Here is an 11793-nt window from a genome sequence, read left to right on the forward strand (position 1 = left end):
ATTAAGTGTTTATGAGACTATTTTGACTTTTCTTAAGGTCAGTGATTAGATTTCCGTCAGCCACTCTGATTCACCCCTACAGTGTCATATCTGCTGCAAATCAAAGAAAGATGAGCAATATAATAAGGAAGGAGGAGCTATGCAGCAATTATAATGCAGGTTGCTGAATGTAGGAGTAACAAATATGTCACAGTGATTAAGGAACACATGTTGAGACATCAATATTTTAGTTCTCTTTATCCAACAGGTAACTTCAAAAAATATTAGTATTTGTGGGATTCTAAGGAAAAAAGTGGTATGCCTGCTCAATGGCTGTGAGGCTGTCCCAAATTGTGGCTGAAGGAGATATTGACTAAGCTTTGATATATGTATATTTGAGCTATATGTGAGAAAGTTAAGCAGACTAATTCTCTAAAATTGTCAGGCCTGTAGGAAAGTTATCTGCTGTTCGGTACAAGCATTTAAAGTAAGCATTTTCCAAGTGTAAATCTTTGATTTACAGTGCTTTTTTATATGTGCCCAGAAGGTAACCCATGCAAAAATTCAGCTTGAAAAAATGCTTTGGAGTCCGTGTAACTAAGTTCAAATGCATTCATTGCTGGAAGAATGTACCCCCTTACCAGCATGGTGCATGTATTCTTTATCTAAACATAAATTTTTTTCAATTGCAAAAAACTTTCTTTGTAGCAAAAAATCTTTCATAAATACACAGTGAGGCAGTCCCACCCACAGAGAGAAAAGCAGACCCCTGGCGTTGTGAAACATGCTTCATATGAGACAGCAGTGAGTTTTAAATCTATCAGATATAAAAAAAATGTACTACAGTTAGGCATCATCAAGCAATTCCTCCTTTTGGCTAAAACAGGGAAAGGACTCTTTGCAGGGGAAGTAGGGGAGAAACAATATTTATTGGACCAATTTCTCTGTTAGGTACCAAGGGGTAGTAGCTATTGAGTGAGCTACACATTTTGGGTCACGCTGTCAGAGCAGGTGTTCATTTGGGCAATTTATGGTCACAAAGGCTGATAAGGCACTTTTCTGCCTGAACTTTGTAGCTTAGTCATAGATACCAAGAAAAGTTAATTTTGTCATTTTTTTAATTAACTTAGCATTTAAATTCCTGTAGGCCCGACTTTCAGCTGACAGAGGTTCACTTGAAAGGAAGGCATCTGTGTCCATTTCTCTTCATTATTTCTAACTTCAGTTCAAATCAATTTTTAACTTAAAAAGCTGAAAATTTTGAGGAAGATGATCTACTAAATACATCCACTTAATTTTCATGCCTTTTTCTTCGCCCTTCCTGTACACAATAGCATTTCTGGATGTTCCCTTACAGTGGGTATGCTGTAAGGGCAGAGTATCAACGCCTGCAGTGTGCGAGACTTGTCTTAACATGTTTACTATTATTATTTCAGCAGGCCAGCAGCAGTTTCCAGAGGGTCACAAAGGAAAGCAGGAAAATGGTGATTTCTCAAAATGTGGCAGGTATCTCCGAAAAAAGCTCGAGAAAAGCAAAATTTCATGCTGCAGGGAAAGCATGCTTCCCAAGGCTAAGGGCGCCCTCCAGACCCGTCTCACAGCTGTCGGTGCAGTCAGCACTGTAAGACCTCGAGGTCGGTGAATCCGGTCTCCAGAGGTTGCTGCACTGCTCTTGTCTCTTAAAAATGCTGACAGGCTTGGCTTGGTGGCAAAGGCTCCGCCTGGTTTACTGTCTTCAAGCCATGCCCCTTACACACTCATGACCTAGCTGGCGAGGCATTTCACGTTTGCCTGTTACAAGGTGTTGACATGACCCTCCGTAGCCTCCCCGGGGCTAACACAAAATGTTTTGATTTCTAACTCCTCTTTTACAACGATCAAAACAGATCAGGTATCTCATTTCACACATATCATTGCTCAGCTGCATCCTGCCCTGCTCCCCTTCCTCACCTAAGTCCCAGGCCCTACCATATTTAACACAATCACTTCTTCCACCCGTCTCATGGAAGGACATCACACTCCATAGCAGCACGTGCTTTTACATTATTTCTTTAGCTTATGTTAAGGATTCCCATTTTTATTCTCAATTCAGTGCCCAGGCTTACTTTGGCCAGTGTTTTATCGGACCTGTATGTGAGCAGTACTGAATGGTGCTGCAGAGTAGCCTCTCTAAACAGCAAATGTCAGCTAAATACCTATGAGCAGATGGTCATTCCGTAATGAAAACGTAGGAAGGCTCTTTACTGTGAAACATATGTAACCTGGAAGGAGTGGCTTTTGCCAGCTTCACCTACACCATGATAAAATAAAACTGCGTAAAAAGAGTGAAGCCTTTTAGCAAAGTCTCTTTAACATACTATGGAATAGTAATATTGGTAAAAGCTCTATTATGGGTGTAGGTATAAAACTACATTAATTGTGGCTTAGCTTATGCCTCTTTCAAAATGGGAATCATCTTCCCCAACAGAAACACTTTTACGCTCCTTTAACTGGGGCTGGGATCCATGAGAGGGTCTCTGGATGGTACCAAGTGCCAGGGATCTGCAGTAACAGTTTGTCCAGGAATTTTTGGTACATGGCAACAGTGAAGTTGTTACCCCTTAAATGAAAAGCCTCTCCTCCTCACCTACCACCTGCTCCCAGGATAGCTGCTCGACCCCAGTAGTCTCTCAGTACTGGAGCTAGTCCAGGGACCAGGGATGCCACACATAAAAGCCTGTGGAGCAAATTCCTAGCCCCAAACTCTGGGGCTGGCGCTGGACAGGGAGAAGGCAAGGGAGAAGCTGTTCCATTGTACATCCACAGCAAAACCTTCCCCCTCCACACCCAGCTCTTCTGCTTCAGCAGCTCAACCTGCTTTTTCAATCATAAGCAATAAAAATCATCTGACTAATATCCCACCAATTCTCTCCTTTCCATATGCACCCTCCTTTTCCAGTAACCCCGCCCCAGATGCACACAGAGGTTGAGGGCGGGATGACCAAAAGCAGAAGACAAACTTACAAAGAAGAAAAATAAAAATTAGAATAAATATGATTTACAAACTTCATAAAAGAGAAGAAATTATCTTTTCTGAGACTGAAACATTTAAAAATTACCATTTTTTGCAAAGGATTTTAGTTTCTTTTCCTGTTTGGAAATGGGAAATACTTTGGTCACTTGCAGGACCACTGTTTGAGTCCAGTAATCCAGCAGCCTTATAGGGAATGAAACAAGGATGGTCCTGCCAGAGCTACTCTGTCCTGAACTAGCCTACAGGTCCAACTGTACTGGTAAATAAAAAGAGAGCTGTGGTGTGCTTGTGCACTTATCCCCTAATTACCCCACTGTTTAATTGCTGTTCTCTGGCTCTGCTTTCGGACAACTCTCTGCAAGACAAATCTGCTACAAAGGGGAGCAGCCATAACCACTGTGGACCTGAGCCAAATGGTGCTACTTAGCCCTAGGCACAGGAATCAGCCTCTTTTATTCTCTTCTCTTTTCTTCAGCAGCATGGAAATGGCTAAAAGTGCAATTAGCCCTTTCTGTTTGGCACCAGGATTTTTTGTTTTAAATCTACACATGCACCGATACGCAATAAAACATCTCCATAACTCATCTAGCCTTCCCGACTGGTTTGATAGGGTATTACTCCACCAGCTCCTATTCAAGGGACACATCTGCCCATGCTCAAAATGCTGGGCAGATTTTTGAAAATGGGTATAAACATCTATGTAAGTCCTTACAAACTTTTCTTTCCAGCTTTTAACCTGCTGTTGTGCTTCATATTATCAGGTGAAATGGCCTCAAGTTGCACTAGAGGAGGTTTAGATTGGATATTAGCAAAAAATTTTTCACCGAGGGGGTTGTCAAGCCTTGGAACAGGCTGCCCGGGGAAGTGATTGAATCACGATCCCTGGAGGTGTTTAAAAGACGTGTAGACGTGGCGCTTAGGGACATGGTTTAGTGGTGGACTTGGCAGCGTTAGGTTTGTGGTTGGACTCGATGATCTTAAGGGTCTTTCCAACCTAAATGATTCCATGATTCTATGATCATGCTGCCTCCTAAGGGGTAACACCACACACAGACCTACCACGGTCACTGCTCTGCTGTGAACTCCTTTACCTTTCTCTGCTCCCCTCCAAGACACTTAGTGTAATGCCGACCTGCACACAGCAAGGTGTGCTTCCCAACTCCCTATTTCTTAGCGTCAGAAACACCAAGGATAAAAATCCCAGGTGCTTGTTGACAGGACGGATAGGACTGGTCCATCTGAGGCTCAGGAGATTCATGTCCCTGGAACTGCGAGGGAAGGAAGGTGGAAGAAAAGTTCTTGTCAGGCCAGCTGGGCAACTGCACATCGATGATGCAGTAAAAATGTTTGCTAGTGGGCTCAGGAGTGTAAATAAAAGCTCTGATTCACATATGTTAAGAGAAGGAAAAAAAATACAGTAATCAATGTATATTATATACGTGGTCTAAAGGAACAGTGTAGTTACCATGTCTCAGACAAGTTTACAAACATTACTCATCCTCTCACTTCTCAGAAAGTTACATGACCATCAACAAGATAGGGAAGAAATTCAGTGTGTACATACATGCATGACATATTTCTAAACACTGGTGATAAAACTGGTGCTAAGTGGTGATAACTTGAGATTACCATTATACAGAAGAGCAGTGCTTTTTTTCTCCCATGCTTAGATTTGCAAAGTTTACTTACAGATTCTCTCACACAAAAAAGAATTTGTTTTTAAGCCCCCAAAACTTGACAATACTTTGGTTGCTAGCATACTGTCTGCTATACTTATCAATGGTATTTAATTGCTTCTTTAAAATCCCCAATCTATAACCATCTTGACTTTTACCTAGAGTGAAAGTTTTTCTTGGCGCTCTGGAGGAGGAAGGGAAAGTGAAGACGTCATCAATGTGAATGTGAAGCTTTGGAAAGGGATTAAAGGCACTACAATAATACAAGTTGTTGTGGTGCTTATCAGAAGCTTCCAACAGAGGTTTGTCCCCAGAGCTCAAGACCCTAATGATGCTACAGAAAGGATCTCATTAAATATCCAGTTCAGAAGATTACTTTAAAAACAAGTGCAGATGGATGAGGCACAACTTTCTTTAAATGACTGCTGAAAATTTTTGGAGATTAGCCTTTCTTGCTGGTAAATATATATTAAACCCCAAGCTATTATTAGGGTGATTTTATCTTAGTGAGTGTGTCATCCAAATGATATTTTATAGGATAGGTTGGGAATTTTCCAACAGAAAGCATTTTTGGTGAGAAAATGCAGCTTTATCAAAACCACAGCTTTTTTATGGAAATGTACATACCAGCTTTGATACAGATGGAATTTTTGTATCAAAAAATCAAAGAGCTAGAGAAACCTAAGTCATAACAGCCTTCTGGCTTGGCTCACTTATCTGGCTGTGGGAAATGAAGACTGAGATTTCTGGATGTGCATGACTGCCTGAAGACTTGAAGATCTGTTTTCTACCTGCAAGGAAAGTACTCCTTTCACCCAACTGTGCTTGGACGAGTTGTTTTTCATCTATAAACAAGAGAGAGAGAAAATGAAGCTTGCTCTGCAGCCCAATGGTCATAACTCGCACGTGCAGTGCCGTTGCCAGAGAGATGCAATGTGACGAGAGCACCAACATACAAGAAAAGAAACCAAAGTTCATGTCTCTGATCAGAATACGCAGAGCAGATTAAACACTAATCTGCCTTGTCCCATTTGATAGCTGATTGCATCTTGTGACCAGACACAGAATGGATGGAAAAAACACTTGGCAGCAGACACCCTCAGAACACGGTATTCCAAAGATATGAAGGACTACGAATGGAGAAGGGACTCAAGAAGGAAAAAGTATTTCATCTTTCCAAGGGAGTGACTGACCATGAAAGCACAGACACATTCTAGAGAAACACAGTGTGAACTGGAAGAATATGACACTTTTGCCTCCACATATTTTATCTTTTGACAGCAGTGCAGCCATTTCAGATTTTCTCCAGGTATTCAAAATTGCTAAATAAGCATGCCATTGCAATAAAAGAACATGCCGTAGCAAGGTAATAAATGTGACTTGCTTAACAACTGTGTTATCTTGTGTGAACAGGCACAAGAGTAGATAGCATAATCTAAGTATCAATGTGCCTTACGCAAAGGGTATAACAAGCTGTAAGTCACGCTCTTTGAATTATCATATGTCCATTTGCAATGTAACCACCCCCCCTTGAAAAATTCATATAGCCAATCAGAAATTAAATATGAAATTTGTCACGGAAAGTTTATTACAAAAAATAAGCCTCATACCTGGTGGAGAAGGGTTACCCATGCTTTCCTTCAGTGCTGCAAAAATACCTTTTGTACTGCCATAAATGAACATTTGCTAAGTTTATGCTTTGTTCCCCATTACAAACTATCACGACAGATGTGATTTTTCTACCTTGTATTGTGGGAACACCTGACCTTCACATTAATGTCTTCATACTGATGCTAGCTGAAAGCCCTTCCCTACTGCAATACTTAAAATTCTTTTGTCTGCCTGGTTTCTGTCTGATTAAGGTAGAAGGTCCAGGGTTCATTCTGAAGCAAAGCAAGAACACTTTTCTAATATTTCCTATCCAGCTTTCATTTTCATACACATGAAAGTTTTTCTCAGACATACTATATTGTTTATACTAGATATAGTCATAGGTAATGTTGTTAATCTTTTTTTCTGGTCGTATTTTATATTAAAAATCCAATTACAAAAGGTTTAAGTAGATTAAAATTATTACTTTAAAGTCAATCGCTTACCATGAGGCCTGATAGGTTGCTTTGAAAACATTGTTTGCTGTCTTCCAAAATACAATATACTGATTTTCTGTAGCCATGTAACATGTTTAAAATGTTCATTAATCATTACCTGGCCTCTTATAAATTTATTTTTATACTTTATACTAAGCCTCTTACTCAATGTAAAGAATAACATTTTTCTATTCTTTACCATCCCCTTTCATCAACCAGACATCAGTCTTTTGATTATTTTTTAACTGGTTCTGAATTCAGACTGAATGAAATGCACCCCTGCACCTAGGTAAAACACAGATTATGGATTCTTTAATTCTCACTTGTATACTCTTTAAAGAAAGGAGTTAAATGATACACAAATCTTGTCCTGAGCCTTGGCCCAGGAATGTACTTCCCCCCAGGGTCTTCATCACTAATTTAAACTCACCAACTAATTACAGTAATTAATTAGCGGCAGGAGATCATGTTAGGTGAAGCCAGTTGTTTTTTAGCTACTGGGGCTGGAGCATGGGGAGCTGGTGTGGTTTTTCAAAACCACTTGTGCTTTGCCTTATCTTATGTTTGTAGAGTGCAGATAGCCTCTTAGGTGACAGCCAGTTCAAATTGGGATTTCATCTCCAGTGTCATTTGCTAGATGGGATGGACTGGGATCAAACCTCGAGCTCAGCTCACCTGAGGTCCCGAACAGGTGACCCACAATGTCCTGCTCAGTGTAGTGGTGTGGGAGCCTCTTCTTTTCCAGCCCAGAGGAGCACTGAGGAGGGGATGCATCTCCCAGAGGGATGTGTCCAGCAGCAGCTTCCTCTGAGACACTTCTGGTCCTCTACTGAAAAATGACTGCAACAGTACTGTAAGCATATATGAACTGTTTTAATTAGTGGAATGTGGATATCAATTTCACTTCTATCTGAGGATTAACCTGATTAAAGTCCCTATTTTCAAAGGAAAATAAGGTTTCCTCTGCTTAGAGGGCATCTGAATGCTATATATGCTTCTCTGTACTTTATATTCTGAAAGAGCTCCAAAGCAATATTTCACTGAATGGGAAGAGTTGGGCTTATATATGATCTCATTTGCATGCACAGTGTGCCCTGCCTTGTAAGAATATATTTGACTTGCTTCTTTCCTTCGTTAATATGTTTTACTTGCATGATATTAGAAATGATGGCTCAAAAAAAGATTGGATTTTTTGTACTGCAATCTTCAATGTGGATATCCTGAGAAATATATTCCTGAAATTTGTCTTTTCATCCTTCAAAAATTGTTTTGTTTTTTTAATGTCAGCACGTCTAGAAGAGTCATGTAACTACCACTGAATGGCACAGTCGGGGAAACTATATTCTCCAGACGCAATAAAAGTTACTGTATTTTATTTCCTATTTTCTGTGGAGGAGATGACTTTTAAAAGCCTCCTATGATTTTGCAAGAAATAAAAAAGGGAAGATAAATTAGTTCCTGCAAATTGTACACTTCTACTGCATTCATTTTAATGAAAATGTGCCATTTTCAAAAGAAGTGAAAGAGGGTTTTTTTAATTGTAGTGTTCTCCTTTAATTAGATTTAATCAGATATTTTATAGCACACTGCACATGTACATATGGGTGTTCAATAAAGTTCTTATTACTGTCCTCTCTCTTAAAGGTACATATAAACACAGAAACACATATTACATTTCACCAAATCTATTGCAGTATTTTTAAAGTAGAGACAGATTTTAGTTCAGTCATGATATAGAGCTCGGTTTTGCTTCCACATAACTATGTGGAAAACTCGGTTACAGTTGTAAGAATTTAGAGGTATTCTTAAACTTTTAGTTTGGTTAACTCTACAACCCATACTATTGATAACAACAATAAAAAAATCTTGTGTGCTGGAACTAGCCCTAAAGAGATAATATAATGATTAAATAGCCCCAAATACATTGAAAAACATTTGAATTACTTGATAAAATATTCTGGTACTTTCTAGAAATGTGTCTTGTAATCCATGGCTATTGCTATTCTTTCAAAATTCTACTAAAATATATTTTAGAAGATATTTTATCTGCACTGTTGACTAGCCTCTTGCCTCTGATAATTATTCGGATTATATGAAACGGAGGAGATTGTTTAGCTTGGATCCATGGTAACTCCTCAAATCTAGACTCTGTCTGTATAGTACGTATTACCTTTATGAGAATCTATAAAGCTTTTCTCTTACATTTCATGAACTGTAGAGATAAAGTCATCCTGTAGGACATAGGATATAGGTATTATATCCCTTGAAAAGAGCTGTTTGAAAACCTTGTAAAAGAAAGCCCTCCCCCGCCCATGCATTCATTTATTATACTTGTTAGGGGTAGATTTTCAAGGTATTGCTCTCCATCTGTATTTGAAGAATTAATCAACAGCTTTAGATGGATTCCATTTTCTTTGAATCATCAAGGAGAAAGTGTTTAAGGCCAGCTGTCAAATTCATTTTTCCTTTGCTCAGGCTGGATAAAGAGAGCTTGTGATTTTCTTGTTGGCCTTGCACAAAAGCGAATCTGCGTATGAAAACATTGAGGTTTTGGAAGAGTTAGACTGGTTTATGCACATTATGAAATGCAAGTGGCATTTGGAGAGTTGCTAAATTTTTACCTTGCCAATCTGTTGTTGTATGAGTTCTCCTAAAGCTATTTAAGGTCAAGGCCCAGAAGAAAATGTCTCAGTATTAGCATGTGTCCATCTTTTACAGCACTACTGATGCAGTAGAAAAGACAACATATGTCATGCAATTTATTTTCAAGCTGGCATATTATTATTTTTCTTATTTATATGAAAATGGGGCCACATGTGGCATGGATGTGCAATCATTTTCATGTTTTCCACATCTCCTTGTCACCTTCTGGCCAGTACAGAGGTGCTGACACTGTTCCTGTTCTCCCTTCAACAACCCAGGCCTCTGGCTGTTGTTTCCCAGACACATGTCTCAGTTCTCTGTATCATGTCATTCATCCAGCGCCAAACCAGAGAAAGGTTGAGGTAGAGCTGGGAAGGCTCTTGAAGGCATGTGTACTCCCTGAAGTCCATCCTCTTGCCGAAAGATAGGATCACCTTTCTACAAACTAGATTCCTAACATCAGTTTGTCTAACCTATTTTTAAAAACATACAATAATAGAGACTCCACAACCTCTTGGCCAACTCTGCCTACCAGTGCTCACTGTCCTTATCATTAGGACATGCATCAGAGCTAACACATTGAACTCCTTTGATTCTGCTTAATTCCATTAATTTTGTATTATCCTTTCAGTTTTCTTCTCTCTTGATTTAAAAAAAAAAAATCCTTGAATCTTTTTTTTAATTACAAAGTCAGGAACTGCTTTATGCTAGCTACATCCTCTAAAGTGCCAAGTGGAGCTGGGGGACTATTTTAACTGGCCTATATTTTAAGACTCCTATTTATACATCTCCTTATGATGTTTGCCTTTTTTGCACAATGCTGATTCATGTTCTTCTTCTCATCCCCTGTGATTCTCAGATCGCTTTCTGCAGAGCTGCTGCCAAATCAGTCATCTCCCTTTCTGCATTTGTTCCCAGTCAGATGTGCCTGCCTCTGTTGAACTGAATTGGTGGAGATGGGAAAGGTCAGATGTTTTTCACACATTTGTCAGGATCACTCTGAAGCCTGAGCCAGTTCACTGGTAGCCTTGCAGTCCCTCCAAGCTTGATATCATCTGCAGAATGAAAAATGTGGTCTCCGCTCAGTTATCCCATTGATTAGAGTATCAGTTGCTGGGCAGACCTTCTGCAGAACAGCAGTCAATACCTCCTTCTCCTTTGGCAGGGAACAACTGATAATGACTTTGTGAATAAAATTTTCCAAACGCTTTTGCACTCACTTCACAGACGTTTCACCTAGACCATGTTTCCCTTCTTTGCTTGAAGGAATGTAAGGCTGAGTCAAATATTCACTGAGCACAAGATATATAATACTCATTGCTTCGCCTCTAGCTGTAAGGGTTGTTGCGCTACCTCCAAATGTGACTTGGTTTCTCTTTTTCTTCCAGTTTTGACCAGCCAGCAGATCGCCGGGCTGAGAAAGGCAAGTGAAGGTAAACAGGAGAAATCTTTGTTTCGATCAGTATATTGCCCCCAACATCTACGTAAAGAGTAATTTGTTTAAGAACCCTGTGCAAAGACTATGCTGACTATCTGCTACCCTTATTCAAAGGTAAGCAGTCATTCCAGCTTGCTTACTATAGAGAAATTTGGGGAAACACTGTGCATAAACTGCTGGGGATCTGACACTTACCAGCAGGCTGGGCTGGTGGGGTGTACTTCACAGAAAAAAATAACCACCTGAATAACTCTGCCCAGCTAACAGGTGACAGCTGCTGCAGGTGATAATAACAGGTCATGTTACAGCATCATGAGACCTGCGAACACCTAAGGAAGTAAAAGTCCAGTGGGCTGAGCTCCAAAACAGTGTCCAGAAAACTTCCCAGCTGGTGGGAGCTCTCTGCTGTATTTGGCATTGCCGCAACTGCTCCTGGAATATCCAGCTCTGGACTGGTGTGTGCAGTCCAAGAAGAAAGCTGACTAACTGCAAAAACTTTGAGAAAATTAAAATGGATGAGAAGACAAGAAAATTGAGTGAAAAACTCAAGCATCTCAAACTACATAGCTGAAAGAAAAGAGTGGTTATAAGGTGGTTGGATCACAGTCTGAGTTACCAGGACCATCTCTTCGGCCCTATCATCTATATGGTTCATGTCCTGACTTTAACCCTGTTCATGCACAGACAGATCAAATGTCATTCCCATGTCTCAGTGTGCGTAGTAATTGCTGTAGAGCTTTTCTCTAACATCTAAGAGAATAGGCTGAATAGGAGAGCATCTTTATAGGGGGAATCCTGGTACCCTCGCTGAGCCATTTGCCCTCTTGAATTCCATCATTTCAGCAGTGGCAGGACAGATTCAGTCCCCCAATTCCTAGGGAGAAAGGAGGTATGGGACTGAACAGCTGTATAGCTACCACCACGTCTCAAGACCTGGAGGGTATGCATTGTGGCAGT

Source organism: Calonectris borealis, chromosome 1 (assembly GCF_964195595.1).
Source record: "Calonectris borealis chromosome 1, bCalBor7.hap1.2, whole genome shotgun sequence".
NCBI classification, from domain to species: Eukaryota; Metazoa; Chordata; class Aves; order Procellariiformes; family Procellariidae; genus Calonectris; species Calonectris borealis.